The sequence below is a fragment of the Saimiri boliviensis genome, chromosome 7 (genome assembly GCF_048565385.1).
Source record: "Saimiri boliviensis isolate mSaiBol1 chromosome 7, mSaiBol1.pri, whole genome shotgun sequence".
Lineage (NCBI taxonomy): Eukaryota > Metazoa > Chordata > Mammalia > Primates > Cebidae > Saimiri > Saimiri boliviensis.
In genome coordinates, this window is record NC_133455.1 from 46,277,678 (window position 1) to 46,296,569 (window position 18,892).

General features: G+C 32.1%; 1 protein-coding gene across 6 annotated transcripts in view; it reads left to right on the forward strand.

Moving 5' to 3' along the window:
- The window catches only part of MGAT4C (MGAT4 family member C), an 852,077-nt gene that overhangs the window by 389,652 nt on the left and 443,533 nt on the right, over positions 1-18,892 (forward strand). For 4 of the 6 annotated variants that reach the window (XM_074402455.1, XM_074402457.1, XM_074402456.1 and 1 more), the window contains one exon: positions 7,967-8,075. The exons of the other annotated variants lie outside the window; for them this stretch is intronic. The gene's annotated coding sequence lies outside the window, so the exon portion shown is untranslated. The remainder of the gene's footprint in view (positions 1-7,966; positions 8,076-18,892) is intronic. 6 annotated transcript variants of the gene reach the window in all.

Consider the following 18,892-nt stretch of genomic DNA (forward strand, 5'->3'; position numbering starts at 1 on the left):
TGCTGACTGATCAGAGTGGTGAGTGCTGAACATTGGAGTGATCATGCAATTTCTGAAAATAAGGCAACAATGAAGTTTGTTATATTGACTGATTCTTTATTTCACAAAAGACTTCTCTGCAGTATTTGCTACTGTTTGACAGTATTTTACCCACAAAACAATGTCCTTCAAAATTGGAGTCATTCTTCTCAAACCCTGCTTGTTACCTAAGTTTATGTAGGATTCTAAATTATTTGTTGTCATTTCAACAATTTCATAGCATCTTCCTGAAGATAAGACCCCATCTATGAAAAAAATAAATAAATAAATAAAACTTCCTTATGCATAATAAGCAATTTCTCATTTATTTAAGTTTGATCATGAAATTGTAGCAATTCAGTCACATCTTCAGGCTCCACTTCTAATTTTGGCAATTTTGCTATTTCTACCACATCTGCAATTTCTTCCTCCTCTCAAGACTTGACTCTCTCATGGTCATCAATGAGGTTTTGTATCAAATTCTTCCAAACTTCTGTTAATCATATATTTTGACCTCTTACTGTGACTCACAAGTGTTCTTAATGATATCTAGAATGGTAAATTCTTTCCACAAGGTTTTCAATGTACTTTGTCTAGATTCATCAGATAAATCAAAATCTGTATCTGCTATAGCTTTGCAAAGTGTATTTTATTAATGATAAGACTTGAAAGTCAAAATATCTTTTTGATCCACGGGCTGCAGAGTGGATGTTGTATTATTAGCTATAAAAACAACATGATCTCCCATGGAGCTGGAAAACAACATCTCCATTAGAACTCTTAGGTGATTAGGTACATTTGCAAAGAGCAGTAATATTTTGAAAGAAATCTTTTTTTTTTTTCTAAGCAGTAAATATCAACAGTGGGCTTAAAATATTCAGTAAACCATGCTATATTTTTTTGTAATAAAGACAAAAATTATAATAATTTTTGGATCTTTTCTTCTATCAGTTAATTTATACTATAATGCATGGCCACTAATATTCTCTAAAGAAATTTGTATCTTGTGCTTATTATCATATTTCTACATTGAAAATTGTATAAATATATAGAGTATATTTCTTTTATTCACCACTATATTCTCATAACTTAACAAATTTAACAGAGATCCTATCACCTAGTAAATACTCAATAGATAATTATTAAATGTTAAAAAATAATAAAAATTGTCTTTTAGAATTTTATTTGCAAAGCATTGTGATCATCAATGCTTTGTTGTTCAATTTACAGAGCACAACCAAAATAGATTCAGAAGATTCTTAAGGGCCCTAGTATTTTCAATATGGTAAATGGACATTACCTTGAAGTAACCAGCTGTAGTAGATGCTACAAGAAATTCAGCACGTCCTTTGAAGCCTTGAAGACAGGAATTGACTTTTCCTTTCTGGCTATAAAGGTTCTAGATGGCAGCTTCTTTTTCTTCTGTGTTATGTGCTTTTTTGGATATCACTCATTATTGAAGCTTATTTTCTGTATCCCTTCCTCTCTTTACCCACCTTGAAGGTTCAGTAAATTCAGGTTATGCTTTGCTTCTCTTTATCCTAAGCAGCCAAATTAGTAATCCTCCCAGAATAAACATTCAGTGATTCAAAAGCGAGCAATTCTGGGTGCTTTCTCCTGAGGACAGCCAGCTTAGCAGCTTCATTTCTAGCATTTCTGGTTATTGGTCCAAGGCCCAAAGGAAATTTTGTACCTATATATTCCAACTGTAAAGTTTCTCTGGGATTTTTTAAGAGGTTCCTATTTGAATAATTCCTCTTTTGTGTCTGTTATTGGTTGAGGTTTTCTCTGTATTACTTATATATCATTTCAACCAAATCTGCTTTCTATCTTCCATTTTTCCAAATGTCTGTCTTCCATTTAAAAAAAAAAAATCAGTATGTTGATGGTGGACCTTGTTATATGTTTTTATTTTCTCTTCTGTCATCTCAGTGGTATTTAGAGAAGCCAGAGAGGTGAGGTGCACATGATGGCTCAGTCAACACCTTAAGCTTCCCAGTTATCTAGTGTTTTTTCTATTTCTGGTCCTATCTTTTATAAACTCTTTCAAAGAAAGAATTTCTTTGCATTTCTTCTGGTTTGTTTTGGAACTTGAAAGGTTTACATTTTGTTTTCCTTCAGCTTTGCATTTAATGTCAATTATCATGAAATCATTGATATCTCATTGCTGTCTATCTGGGTGTATAAATGACATCATTTTTTGACAGACTGCATTTATAGGCCTCCACAAGGTTCTACTTGCATGAAGCTAATTAGTGATGCAAAATTAACTTTAAAAATTTGGCCTAATTACTCATATTTCGTTTAATATGTATGTCACTATATTTTAATAACATAATTGTATTTTATTTGCCAGGTGACTGAATATTTTCACTTTACTTCTTCAGCATTCAGATCAATGGGAGATTTAATAAAACGCAATAACAACTTTTCATGAGCACAAGGTAGTCAACAAATATATCTTTCTAAAACAATTAATAATTTTAAGGATACAAGTAGGTTTTGATTACATAAAGGAATTGTATAGGGATGAAGCCTGAGATTTTAGTGCACGTGTCACCTGAATAGTGTTCGTTGTACCCAATAGTGCAATGTAGTTTTCTAAATCCTGCAACAGCCTCCTCAAATTCTCTCATGTCTATTACACTCTTCTGTATATCTTTGTATACCCCTCGCTTAGCTCTCACTTATCATTAGAAACAAGCTAAGGAGGTTGTATGTTTCCAGGAATGTATCCATTTCCTCCAGATTTTCTAGTTTGTATGTATAGATGTGTCTGTAACAGTCTTGAAGATTCTTTTGTATTTATGTGGTGTGAGTTGTAATGTGTCCATTTTCATTTATAATTGAGTTTATTTGAATCTTCTTTCTTCTCAGTTAATCTGGCTAATGGTTTATCAATTTTTTTATCTTATCAAATAATAAACTTTTTGCTTCATTGACCTTTTGTATTATTTATTTCAAATTAACTTAGTTCTAAATACTAAGTCACAGAAAATAGGTCAGTTTTTGTTTGGTGGTGCTTTTGGGATGGCAAGGTGGAGAGGCGGGGAAGGACTGGAGGGTAAAATTATGAAGGGTCACTAGGAGACTATTTGGGATAATGAATACATTCATTATGTTGATTTTAGTGGTGGTTTCATGGGCATGTACATATGTCAAAACTTATCAAATTATACACTACAAATATCCGTGGTTCCCTGTTTATCAGTTTTACCTCAATAAAGCTGTTAAAAATGCTAAAAAAAAAAAAAAAAAAAAAAAAAGAAGAAGAAGAATTGAAACAACACTGTGTAGAAAAGTTATCATATCTGAACAGAAAAAAAAAAGAAAAAAATACAAGCCTAATATACCAGATTGTAATTTCTTCAATGGCTTGACCTTAAAATTTATTTATACCTGATTTCTTTACATGTCATAACATTCTTCTTACTTTTAAATACTGTGACTGTCTAATAAAAATGCCAGCTTATGCTAAAAAAAAAAATAGTTCTGCTCTAATCTTTGTTGTTGTTGCTGTTGCTTTCTGCTAGCTTTGAGTTTATTTTTTTATTGTTTATCTAGTTCCTTAAGGTGTGATGTTAGTTGTAAATTTGTGATCTATCAGAATTTTTGATGTAGATATTTAGGGCTATAGGCTTTCCTCTTAGCTGCTTTTGCAGTGTCACAGAGGTTTTGATAACTTGTGTTACTGTTATCATTCATTTTGAATAATTTTTAGATTTTTGTCTTGATTTTATTGTTAACCTAAACATAATTCAGAAGTAGATTGTTTAATTTCCATATATTCCTTTTAGGATTAATTTCTAGTTTTATTTTTTCTATAATCTGAGAAGATATTTGATATTTTTTCAAGTTTTAAAAATTTATTAAGACTTGTTTTGTGATCTATTACATGTTCTATCTTGGAGAGTGATACTAATGAGAATAACATATATTTTGCAGTTCTTGGGTAGAATGTTGTGTAAATATCTGTTAGGTTCATTTTCTCTAGAGTACGCTTTAAGTCCAATATTTCTTTATTGACTTTCTACTTCAACGATTTGTCTAATGCTGTCAGTGGAATGTTGAAATCCCTTCTATTATTGTATTGATGTTTGTCTCTTTTCACACGTCTAGTGGCAATAATTTTGTGAATCTGGGAGCTCCAGTGCATATATATTTAGGATTATAACATCTTCTTGTTGGATTATCCTTTTATCATTATACAATCACCTTCGTCTTTTTTATTTTTTAACTTTTGTTATTTTAAGGTCTGTTTTATCTGATATGCAAATAGCTACTCCTGCTTGCTCTTGGTTTCTATTTGTGTGGAATATATTTTTCTGTCACTTTACCTTGAGTCTATAAGAATTCTTAGATGATTAAATGTGTCTCTTGAAGACAGCAGTATTTGGTTTGTGATTATTGTATCCATTCTGACAATGTGTATCATTTAAGTGGAGCATTTATATAACTGGCATTCAGAGTTACTATTGAGATGTGACATATTGTTCCAGTCATCATATTGTTACCTAATTACTTTGTTTTCTTCATGATTTCATTGTTTTATTGGAATGCCATCTTCTGTTAGAAGACTGTTTCATCGACATTGAAAATTTGTTGTTTAGTGTAGCCACCTTCATCGGTTGTCTCAGCCTGATCTTCTGGATAACTTGCTTCAGCTTCTTGCATCATCCCTTGCTGTTTGACCTTGCACTTTTAAGTTATACAGAGGGCAGCATTCTTTAAATATCATAAACCAACTTCTACTAGCTTCAAACTTTTCTTCTGCAGCTTCCTCTAACTCTCTCAGCTTTCATAGAATTGAAAATAATTAGGGCCTTACTCTGGATTAGGCTTTGTCTTAAGTGGATGTTGTGGCTGGTTTGATATTCTATACAGACCACTAAACCTATCTCCATAACTGTAATACAGTTGTTTTGATTTCTTATCATTTATGTTTTCACTGGACTTGCACTTTTAATAACTTTTTCCTTTGCATTTACAACTTGCCTGTTTGGCATAAGAGGCCTAGCATTTAGCCTGTCTTGGCTTTTGACATGCCTTCCTCACTAAATTTAATATTTTCTACCATTTGACTTAAAGTGAGTGATGTATGACTCTTCCTTTCACTTGAAAACTTAGATGCCATTGTAGGGCTATTAATTGGCCTAATTTCAATATTGTTGTGTCTCAGGGAATAGGGAGTATCTAGTAGAAGGAAAACTAAGAAGAACAGCTGGTGAGTGGGGCAGTCTGAACACACAACATTTCACTGTCTTATATGATTGTGATGTGTGGTGCCCCATAACAATTATAAGAGTAATGTTAATGATCATAGATATAATGATAATGAAACAGATAAAAGCTATAATGATAATGGAGAAACTTGATATATTGTATGAATGACCAACTTGTGACAAAGAGACACAAAGTGAGCCCTTGGTATTAGAAAAATAGTGCTGACAGATTTATTCAATGCAGCATTATCACAAACGTTGAATTTGTAAAACTACAATATCTGAAAAGTACGATAAAACAAATTGCAGTAAAACCATGTGTTCCAGTACTTGCAAAGAAACTTAAAATAGCTAGAATATATAAATGCTCTAAGTCATTTAACTAATGTGCTATCTTATGACAACTAATTTTGCCTTCATTATTTTATTTTAATATATTCATTTAGAAAGGGAGGTGTTAACAATAACTTTTAATTGAGAAATTGATTTACTCCTACAATCACATTATGTAATAGTTTAACTGTTCCAAATTTCATTATCTAATCAAGACCTTAACATTACTATTTATCTATGTAGATATACGTATATATATATAAAACAAATGGCATACATTGGAAAATAACTAGTAAAAATGTCTGCAATTGTCTTCTAAAATGTACACATTAAGAATTTCAGAATTATTCTAAAATGATTATCTCAATATTTTCAGCTATACTTTTTTAGAATGAATAGAATTTTTTTTGTAATAAAGGCACAAAAATTCTGATATCTTATGGATTTTTTTGTCAATTAATGAATTTATAAATTAACTCACTGCCACTCAAATGTTCTAAACAAATTTTTATCTTGGGCTAGTTTCATTTCTACATCAAAAATTACATAAAGTAGAAATATTTATCTTATTCATTACCATAATCTCAGAACTTAACAAAGAACCTGTCACTTAGCAGATATTCAATAGGTAATTCTTAAATTTAAAAAAAAAAACATTTTAACTTAACATCATATATAATTGTCTTTTTGAACTGCATTTGCAAATCATTTCCAAATTCATTAGGCATAGGAAAAAGTCTCAATGTATCACAGCTTCAAATATGTTATAATAATTCACTAAGTGCCTATGCTCCAATTTAAATCAGCAAGCCAAATCACACAAACCTTTCTTAAAGAAAAATATTAAATTTTTTTCAAAGAAAAAGTTGTTCAAACATAGCTGAATAACATCAGAAGATCCACTAGTTAAAAATTTCAAGTCTTTATCCTTTGAGTCTTAGTTATATCATGCATATAATGGAGAACTTAATAATGCTGTCTTCACTGTTCTAATTAAATATGAAAATGTTAGTGGAAATATTTATAAAGACAATTGTTTAATAAAAATAAATAAGGGTTGACTGATACAAACTATTTTAAAGAACAGTATGTAGTTCTCCCCACACACTCTGACTCTCTAGGTAACATAATTAGAAGGTTAATGACATCTGTTGTCTTAAAAGACTAGTATATATCAGTGTATAGTCCTCTGAATTATGATCAAAATCTTTAAATGACACCGAACATCTGTAAATGTGAATAAGAAATGTCTAGCTTTCAAGGTTGGGGTTGTTTCTAATTAAATATTTCATTTTAAAACTCAGCAATACATAGAATTTTACAAATAGAGTTATTTAAATTTTTAACTTTTAAAAGACATAAATTGTCATAATTTGTAATTTCTTGAGATTTCAGCAATCATAAATTTAAATAAGCACAAATTTTTTTGTTGTACTTGCTTAATTTGTATATATGATGAAAAATAACATACCAGATATAAAAATGAAAAAAGAAAAAATCCTTCTATCCAGTTAATTAATATTTTTCAAAGTGGTACTGCTGATAACTCTTAACCATCCTTTAAACCCATGGGAAGCAAGGCAAAGATTATATAATCATATAGTTGTAAGATCAATGTATTGCTTAGATCATTATAAAGAGTGACACAAATTGAAACTATATTTTTTATTGGGACTTAATTTTTGGTCTAGTGTTCATATTCATTTGATAACAAAAATATGCCATTTGTAATTGTAATGAGTTAATGCTTTCAGAAAAATTGAATGTTAAAATAAGAAAAAAGTCAATGCTTTGTGACCTCTTTATTGCTCCCATAAAATTTAAGGATGTGATTGCGTCTGGGTCACTTTGAAGCTTTAGGCAAAGGAACACTGGAATATTTAATGAGACTTAGAAATGCAGCACATTTGATCTCAGACTCTGGGGTATATTGTAGGCATTATTGATGTGGCTTTTTTGCAAAGCAGAGATACAGAATGTTCATTGGAGTTTTATCAAATAGTAAATGAAAGAGACTTAATAACACTGATATCTCATTAGCATATAAATACTGGCCTGAATGCTGTTAAATTAAAAAATAAAGACATATAGGTGCTAAGTACATTTATGTACCAGGCAATATCATCTTGATTTATAATTGTATTTTTTTAAATCTTAGACCATACATTCAGATATAATAACAGAACTGACACTCACAAATGCATGCGTTCTTTAGATATATTAATCTCAGCATTGAATAGAGAAACCAAATAGCTTGTATTGAAAGTAGAAATGTAATTGGCCTGTTTAGAGAAAGTCTACTAGAGTAACAGTGACTAGATTCAACATGCAAGTGCCATCATGATGAATGTTTACACTTTTTTGAGAGCCAATTATGCTGGTTTTTTGTGCAGGAACTGGAGATCAGCCAGATCACTTGTATGCAAAAAGCTGCTGTGGATCTGTCTTTCAACCAAGAGCGGCAGAAAACGCTATAGCAAGGTTAAAGCTTTATCCACTCTGGTAAGAGAAGCTTTCTTTTTCTTTGCTATGGTGAGAGTTTGATAAGAAATCCTTTTAAACCACAATGTGGTCAGGGAGAAGAGAGAGAGACTGTTATATAAATCAGAAAATGCCTTTTCTTTGAAATATTTTTTTCACTATGCTTTGTGCCTTTATGTTATAGCAAGATAAAACTGAAACAGTAAGTCATATTGCACGTGTTAAATTTGTATTGGACATAGGGGAGTCTTAAACTACTCTTCTGTGGAGTGAAATGTTGTGGGTAACACTTGCCCATGGGCAACAAGGAAGGAGAGCTGTCCAGACCCCAGGTACAATTAGTGCCTGAAGAATATCTTAGTCTATAGTGTTATTACTCAGTTTTTTTCCTTTATATAATCTTTGTATATAATCATATATTAGTTTATAGAATTAGTGCCTGAAGTATAAATTACTGCTTACATATATCTAGCTTATATAAAGGAAATAGCTGAGTAATAACACTATAAACTGAGATATTCTCCAGGCACTAATTGTGCCTGGGGTCTGGACAGTTCTCCTTCCTTGGTGCCCAAAGGGGATATTACCCACAAAATGTGAGATCATTTTATGTTTATGCTATAGATCTCCTGGTCAGGACAAAGAGAAGAAAGATTGGCATTCTAATACCATGGCTGAGAGTGAATGTATGTGTTTAAGTTTTCCCCTGACCAATGGTGTTATTAATTCCCAGAAGCCCACCACCACCAACTTTGGCCTTTGGATTCACTTACAGATATTTTTGACTACTCTAACCTCTTTTCATATTTAAAATTGGAAAATCTGGGGATTTTTCTGGATGAGTCTGTTTGAATATGGTTTTGTCACCTTTAGCTCTAACGAATGTAACTTTACATATATACATACAAAGGACAAGATTTGTTTTTCACATAATTTTTTCAGCCTGCAATGTGCTTCAACATTTGTATGAGAATCTACCTATTATAAACGCTATCCAAATTCATATCAGTCTAAAATGACAATAAATATTGAGAACATATACATGGATATATACAAATACTTATGTATACTTATATACATGTGTTATATAAATATATGTGTATAAGATTACATATGTATATACTTATACATATATCCTTATATACATGTATTATATAAGGATATATGTATAAGTATATATAAATACTTGACATGAGCAAAATTAATTTTAGATAATTACACATTTACTTATTAAAGCAATGTAATCCCCATGAAAATTTATAGCTTTTAATTTTCATTTTATATGGCCTTTCCTCTTCATTTGCTTGGTAAACTGTAGTTCAGAAAACAATAACATAAATATCAAAAAGATTTTACAATCAAAGCTATATTTGAAGATAAATTACGTTTTAAAATAAACTTGTATGATTCAGATTTTATTCTTTTTAAGTTGTTTAGTCACATCAATGATTTCATTTATATATCTATAAGATTTGAATATAATCTTTTCAGGAGTTTACCCCAGAATAGCCTTCCAGGCTTGAAAGTTATAAGCAGCTTGACATGTCTGCCTAATATGCTGCCAATAAAATTCATGCTTATCTGATAATTTCAATAGGTATTTATTTATTATGTACCTTGCTAAAAGCTTTGAAGAGAAGAAATATGTAACTTAAAGAAATGAAATGTAATATCTGTGTAGATTTAATGAGGATTTAACATATCTGCTTACAAATAACGAGTTTATACAGAAGGTTTGGCTAAGGACAAATAGCAGAGTCAGGAAGAGTCAGTGATGACAATGAATACAATGAAAATTAATTTTTCAGATGTAAAAAATAATTCTATGCTATAATGCACAAACGTAAAAATATATTTTTCCCTTCTTCTTCCCTCATTTAAATTATGCATACATTCAATTTAACCGTTTGAAATCTTTACCTGTGTACCTTGCACTGAAAAATTATAGACACCCTCACCTCTGAAAGAGATTCTAGTTTAAAGGGGAGCTGAGGAAAAAAAAAAAAGTCATTAACTATGTTACCATGAATCCATGTAGTAAAAAATATATAATATTTTCTTTGACTTTCTGTGATTTCTACACTCTTAAGACAATTTGTTGCTATAGACACATGCAGCCAAGCAACAACAACAAAAATATCAATTCCCGGCCGGGCGCGGTGGCTCAAGCCTGTAATCCCAGCACTTTGAGAGGCCGAGGCGCGTGGATCATGAGGTCAAGAAATCAAGACCATCCTGGTCAACAAGGTGAAACCCCGTCTCTACTAAAAATACAAAAAAATTAGCTGGGCAGGGTGGCGCGTGCCTGTAATCCCAGCTACTCAGGAGGCTGAGGCAGAATTGCCTGAACCCAGGAGGCGCGGAGGTTGTTGTGAGCTGAGATCACGCCATTGCACTCCAGCCTGGGTAACAAGAGAGAAACTCCACCTCAAAAAAAAAAAAAAAAAAAAAAAAAAATCAATTCCCTTAGTTTATCTCTTTCCCACTTTAAAATGAATTTCAGACAGAAAAAAAAAAATCCTTCTAGGGTAAGACCCACATTTAATGATGTGTGTGTGTGTGTGTGTGCACGCATATATAGTTACATACTTCTGTATACATAGTTATAAATATATGTGTGTCTGTTTTTTCTTTTCATTGTTATCTTCGCGTTTTGGAACTACAATTGTTAACATACACACATGCGCTTTAGTTCAGAAGATAGGAAAGAGAAGCAAGTATAGCATCTTGGCTCCCCCCCACCCCACCCCGCGATGAGTTTGGCACAGCAGGATAACCTACCATTTTCTACTTTCATTCCTTTGCTTTTACTTTTCATCTTGAGAACACTGCTTTTTCTACTGTCTCTTGTCCAGGTTCTACCTAAGCTTTATGGCTCAGACTAGAGGCTGCATTACATGAAGATATCTTCCTATCAAGCTTCATACCCATTCCAGGAAAAGGAATTTATTTCATTTGGGAATTTTCTTATAACTTTGATTTTTATGAAAAAAAGTTAGGAAGGTTTATAAAGTTTACAAACAGGATTCAAATTCACTGCTTCCTAATTATAAACACAATGAGACTGCTTTGTTACACTTTCTCTCCTTTTAGACGTATTTTGAGAAATCTGCTTTTTAGTGAGAGAGATTGTAGAAAATGTTTTATTACTCCTCAAATGTTCTTTGCCTTGTTCATTCTCTTTTTCTTACGGCTGATGAAATTGTGTCCAATTTCACTGAGAAGATAGAGATCATTTTATTGGTTTCCTGTGTTCTTTTGCCTCCAAATCTACAAAGGTGACCTCTCATTCTGCCCTCATACTGCTCTTTTTTCTTTCATTTGTAATGGGAAGAAGTATTCCAGTTTGCATGACCCCAGCTTCCATTTCTTCTACTTGTGATTTATCAGGTATACTCGTCTGTCTGATAAATATTTTTTATTCCTAATATTTAGCTCTATTTTCTCTATGAAAGTTTTCCCATTAAACACCTCTTTATATTTACTACACATGCCTACAAATATTTGGCTGGGATTACACATCCTTCTCTAAATACCATCCACATATCTGATATTCACAAAAACATCTCAACGTTTTTTTTTTTTTTTTCCAGATACCACTTCCGTATCCTTGCCTTCATTTTTTTTCCCTAAATTTGCCCCATCCTTGTAATTCTTCCAAATTTTCTGAGGTAGTTAAATTATTTTCTTATTTCTAAGCCCACTCAGTTTTCTTGGTTTCCCACCAGTATTTAAGAAGTGACTATTCAATTCATTTTTAAATAGTTTTCCCTTTACCTCCTTAACATTTTCCTCATTTTGTTTTGTTTCTTTTATTTCCTATTTCTTTGGTAGCTTTTTCTTCTAGTAGGGTATACTTTTAAGAGTTCCTCAGGACACGGTAGTAGACCTAATACTTTCTCTCTCTTTCTCACTCTTTCCTCTTCCCTCCAAGATCTTTATTTTTATAATTACTTAAAATATCAGCAATCTTACAGTGTAACCTTATAGCATGTGTCAATAATTGGGTACATTCCTTGATTCCATATGGATACAGACGAATGTTTTGAGTGTACAGTAGTGTGAAGGTGTTACACATTCAATAGAAAGTGGTATGATATTATTTTGCATTGCAGGGAAGCAGCCACAAGCTGCAGTCCCCATTCATTCACTCAATCATGAGGGTACATAATTGATACTCTACAGTATACTGTGTTGCCAGATAGTTTTGCCCAACTGTAGGCTAACACGCATTTTTAGAACATTTAAGGTAGGTGATGTTAAGCTATGATGTTCAGTTGGTTCATATGTTAAATGCATTTTTGACTTACAATATTTTTTAATTTATAATGGGTTTACTGGAAGATAATACCATTGTAAATGGAGGAGCATCAATATATTTATCAGGCATATTGGATTTAGGGTCAAACAGTGAAAACACCCTCTCTCCTGGAAAATACTTGATTAGATTCTACCATGTTTTTATTTTTATGTGTCCCTAGCACTCCCAGATGCTTTCCAGGAAGCCCACTCTGGCCTTACCTCACAGGGAACTCTAGGAAAAATGGTATGGCTAAACAACCCATGTCCACATAGAACCAAAGAAAGAGGCACAATGACAAGAGTGGATCTTGATGGAAGCTCTGTGTTCCTGCCAGCTGTAGTGCCCAATTGCAGATACCAGTCAACCTTATAGCCAACCTGCAGCACATAGTTAGGTGTCTTCAAAAGCATGGTGAAAAGTTTCACCTACTTTAAGTCCCTATGCTTATTTTTTACTCACCTAGTTTCAGAGCCCACCTCAACAATTCTGCCTGGCAAGGAGATGCCCCTCTCCTTCCTTTTTGAAGAAATGAAGGAGCTAGACTAGCTTAACTTGGCAACTCAAATAGCAGCTTTGCTCAGGCGATAAACACTCCTAATGACTTTGCCCAGGTAAGGAACTTCCCACTTCTGTGAATTTTAAAGAAGCAAATGGGTAGACCTACTTAAGCTAGAAAATCAAGTAGTATCTTCACTCCACACATAAGCCCTCCCAAACAGTCCATCCAAGCAAGAAGACTTCCATCTTTGTGCATCTCAGAAAAACATACAGTCTAGTTCTGCTTGGGATGGTGTTGAGAGGTTGGTCCAGCATCCTTTCAACATATCTAAAATATCACTTTATAGTTCCACATTGTCAGGGAGGCAATCCTTAATTTTTCTTTTCTTTTTTTTTTTTTTTTTTTTTTTTTTTTTTTTTTTTGAGACAGGGTTTTGCTGTTGTTGCTCAGGTGAGAGTGTAATGGCACAATCTTGGCTCACCGCAACCTCCACCTCCTGGGTTTAAGCAATTCTTCTGCCTCAGCCTCCCCAGTAGCTGGGATTACAGGCGTGCACCACCACACCCAGATAATTTTATATTTTTAGTAGAGATGGGGTTTCTTCATGTTGGTCAGGCTGATTAACTCCCGACCTCAGGTGATCTACCCACCTCAGCCTCCAAAAGTGCTGGGATTACAGGCATGAGACACTGTGCCCAGCCTAATTTTGTATTTTTAAGGACCACAGCCTCTGGATCCACCTGTCCAGAGTAGTGACTCCAACTAAACTTGTAGCCCAGCCTGCAGCCCTGCCCAACTGCAGGTCACCAATAACATAACTGGCTGGCCACAGTATACCTCTTATGACTGGCCTCAAAATTCATCACAGTACTCACCCAGCAACTGTATTTTATAGCCAACCACAGCCAATGCTCCCATAGGACAGCAGAGACCAAAGACCGACCCCACCCGAAATATACACAAAGTCAATAGGCCACTAGCTAGAGATTTCATAGAAAGCTCTGCCTCCCCATGAATCTATTTAAGGCTAGATTAAATAATGCATGTGTATCCCTGCCAGAGAACACCTATAAAGGCCAACAGAAGGGCCGTTTCCTCAAATGTGCAGACAACATAAGTACACTGGATTATGAAGAATCAAGAAACCATGACACCTCCAAATAAACTAATAAAGCTCCAATAATGAATCCTAAATAATTGAAGATCTAGAAAACCAGTGACAGAGAATAATACTCAAAGAGATGTTCCATGAAGTACCAGAAAATATAAATATAATATTTAGTAATATTTAGTAAAATTTAAAAAGCAATATACAAAATTGTAAGAAATTAGACAAAGAAATAGAAATACTAGGAAAGAACCAGATAGAAATCTTAGAGATGAAGAATACAATGGCTGAGATGAAAAACTCAGTAGAAAACTTCAAAAGCAGAAGAAAAAAAAGCAGCTACTTGAGTTGAAAGAACATTTGAAACTATCATCAATAGAGCAGAAAGATAAAGGAATAAAGCTTATAGTAATTATGGAACATCATCAAGAGATTAAACTTTCACATAATAGGAGTTTCAGATAGAGATGAATGATAATAAAGGCCAAAAAGCATATTTAAAGAAATAATGGTTAAAAACTTTTCTTTTCTGGGTTAGATGCCAATACCAGATACAGAAAGCATGAAGGTCTTCAATAAAATTCAACCCAAAGAGAAACACTGCAAAGCATATAATAACAAAACAATCAAAAATCAAAGACAAGAAAAAATTCTGAGCAGCAAGATATAAGAAACATATTATAGATGAAAAAGGGTAAATATTGCTATAAGAGTATTTCTCAGCAGAAACTCTTCAGGCCGGGAGAGAGTAGAATCATGTAGTAAAAGTTCTGAAGGAAAAAAATAAAAATGTGCCAACTTTAGATTCTTTATTTATCCAGACAGAAAATCAATAAGGAAACAATGGACTTGAACAACATTCTAGATTAAATGGACCTAACAGATACACAAAATATTTTATCCAACCACAACAGAATATACATTATTCTCAAGCACGCAGAAAATATTATCCAGAATAGATCACATGCTAAGGGACAAAGCAAGTCTCCCAATTTTTTTAAAAAGTTAAATTACATCAAGTATATTTTCTGAACACAATTGTATGAAACAACATCTATAAAAGTAGCAATTTTAGAAAATTCACAAATATATGTAAATTAAACAACATGCTCCTGAACAATCAAAAGGTCAATGATGCAATTAAAATGAAAATTATAAAAAATATTTCAAGACAAACACAAATGGAAACACAACACATCAAATCTATGTGATATGGAAAAGCAGTTCTAATAGTAAAGTTTTTGCCATAGGTACCTAAACAACAACGAGATCTCAAATAGACCAACTAATATTATACCTTAAGAAACTATTAATAGAAAAAGAACAAACTAGCCCCAAAGTTAGCACATGTGAAAAAATAATAAATATCAAGTTAGAAAAGAAAATGAAATAGAGACTAGAAAATAATACAAAAGATCAAAAAAGCAACTCTTTTTTGAAAAGAAACAATTTTAAAACTTTAGCTACAATAACAAAAAAAGAGAGAAAACTCAGAAACAGAAATGAAAAAGTAGACATTACAACAGATACCACAGAAACTACTATTGACAGTTACATGTCAACAAATTGGATACTGTAGAAGAAATGGATAAATTCCTAAACAGATACAACCAACCAGGACTGAATCATTAATAAATGGAAAATCTGAACAGACTGTTAACAAGGAGATACAATAAGTAAGAAAAAGTCTCCTGACAAAGAAAACGCAAAGACCATATGGTCTCACAGCTGAATTCTATCGAAAATTAAAGAAAACAGGTATCAATCTTCAAATTCTTTCAAAAAATCAAAGGGAAAAGGCCGGGAGTGGTAGCTTATGTCTGTAATCCCAACACTTTTGGAGGGTGAGGCAAACAGATCACTTGAGCCCAGAAGTTCAAGATCAGCTTGGACAACATGGCAAAAAGCTTTTTCTAAAATAATAATAATAATAATAATAATAATAATAATAAAATAAACACACACATACACACAAAAAAACTCTTTTCATGAGACCAGAATTTACCTGATGCCAAAGTCAGGCAAGAATATTACAAAACAAAACAAAAAATATATAGACAATATAATATCCACAACAATTACTAGCACACCAAATTTGACACGTTAAAAGGATCATCCATCATGATGTAAAGACAGTTCAGTGTATTGAAATCAACAAATATATTATAGCATAATAACAGAATGAAGGGCAAAAACGGATCATTTCTTTAGAGGTAGAAAAAAACATTTGACCAAATTTAGCATCCTTTCATGGTGAAAACTTTCACCAAATTATGTATTAAAAAATGTACCTAGACACCATAAAAGTCATGTATAAGAAGTTTGCTGCTAGCATTATAATCAATGGTAAAAAATAAAAAGCCTTTCTCTAGGATCTAGAACAAGGCAATCATGCCTCTTCTCTCCATATTTATTCAACATAGTATTGGACATCCTTGATAGAGAAATTAGTCAAGAGAAAGACATCCAAGTCGAAAATGAAAAAGTAAAATTTTCAGTATTTGCTGACAACTTGATCTTCTGTATATAACACTCTATAGACTCCACAAAAGAAATAAAGACTAGAAACTACTAAAGACTAAAACTACTAAAGACTACTGTAATAAACAAATACAGTAGAAATTGTAGAATACAAGATCAATACACACAAATTAGTAGCATTTCAATATACTAACTACAAACTACCCTAAAGCATAATCAAAAGAACAATTCAGTTTATAACAAATACTAAAAAATAAAATACTTAGTAATACATTTAAACAAGGAGGTAAAAGAGTTGTTCACTGTAAACTATACAATGTGGTGAATGTAATTGAAGAAGATACTGCTTTTCCAATAGTAATATAGTAATATCAGTGTAATTTTATAGAGTGTGTGTGTGTGTGTGTGTTGATGTGTGTGTGTGTGTGTTTTAGAACTAATGAGAAATGATTTTTCTAACTGAAATGAACTGTTTAAGGGTGTTTGTATTATTTCATAATTTTCTTATACAATTTTAAGTTATCTTGGTGTCAGTTTATGTCTTCTGCATACCCTTTAATGGAGTTGACTCTTCTCTTTGACCATATATAAAAATTAAATCAAGTTTGATTAAAAATTTAAATGTAAGACTTCAAGCTGTAAGAATCCTGAAGAAAATCTAGGAAACACTTAGGTTTTCTGGACATTGGTCTTGGAAAATAATTTATGACTTAAGTCCTCAAAAGCAAGTGCACTAAGACCAAAAATGACAAATGGGACCTGATGTTGGATTTCTTAGTTGGCTGATTTAAAAACCTAGGGTGAGAAAAAACCTACAAGTTTTTGACCCATTATAATGAAGGCTTATATTCGTAAGTATTTAAGGCTGTTACTCAAATTTTTAAAAAACACATTTTTTTTAATTTTCAAATATAACCATGGAGACAGCCAAATATAATCCCAATGCTCCATGGAAAAGAGTTTGAAAATTCCTTTAGTACTAGTATGCAAAATAGATTAAGTGCTTTGATGACTGATTAGACAAAAAAAGAATCATCAAAAATGATAACTTGAGGTCAAGCTCTAAGTAGAACTCAGTGAAAGCAGAGAGTTGGGTTCCAGCTGTTACTTCAGGCATGAAAGTAAATAAAGATCAAAAAGAGGCTCCATACTTTAGTCAGAGGTTCTTATATATAATGAGGGGAAGACCTTAGTTTTTATTACAAGTTTCTACCTTTCACCCTTACTAATTTTATAATCTTGATAAAATTACTTAAACTCACCAATTCTCAATTTATTAAATTAATAGAAATGAAGAAAAAAATAGTATCTCATAGATTATAACAACTGTGTGCAAGGTCTCAGGGTACAAGAAGTTGTTGTAGTTGTTGTTTTGAGACGGAGTCTTACTTTATTGTCCAGGCTGGCCTTGAACTCCTGGCCTCAAGTAATCCTATTGCCTAAGCCTCCCAAGTAGCTGAAGTTATAGGTGCTCACCACCATACCCACTTCACAAATGTTTTTGGAATGTGTTCAAGAATGTTATTGGAATCTTGAATAGAACTATATGGAAAAGCAGAGAAATGATATAAACATATATTTGAACTTTAATAGCAAGGCAACTATAACTTTTTCAGTTGGAGTTAAATTTTAAATTCTGTTGATTGCTAAATATATTCAATTATTTCTTCTTTACTAAGCATAACTTGAAAAACCACACATAACTATGCTATATTATCTCCAGATAAATTCTCAAAGCCTCTGTAATTATATTTTATTTGGGATAAAATATAGTGACTTTACCAAAATTAACATAGAATAGTAAATTTCTAACCTCCTAGGTATGTTCTATTATTTATTACTTGCAGTACATTATCAATACTTAATTTGACTTTGTCTTTTATTCTGTTTCCAAAATCTTGCAGACACATATTTCCATTAATTGCCAAATATTGCCTTTTGTGGCACCATAAATGAAATAAAGTTAATTGATACAAAACTGGAAATTAAATTTTAATTCATCTTTTTTTCAAAATGTCTCATTGTGTAAAAAAAGAAAAAAAAAACAACATAAGTTGATCCAAAATACAGTACACTTAAAAATATATAGAGAGAGATAGACAGGTAGATGGGTAATAAATAGATCAGTCGTTGCATGGAGGTTTTAAAATTTCATCTGTGTTCTATTCTTAATAATTCAGATTTTACATTCTAAATTTAGCCTCGTCATGAGTTAACTTATATATTCTATAAATTAAAGCATGGGAAATATGTTATAATTAAATTTGAATTTATTTTATTTTTTCTTACAACTTTTTACAATTTGAAATTAAATGTACCAATTGTTTGCTTATACACACACTTAGACATAGATAGATACAGTCTCAGATATTAGAAGTGCTCTTGATAAAATGTTGATTTTATACTCCAGAAAGTGAAAGACTTGTGTAGAGAATATTACCTCCTTC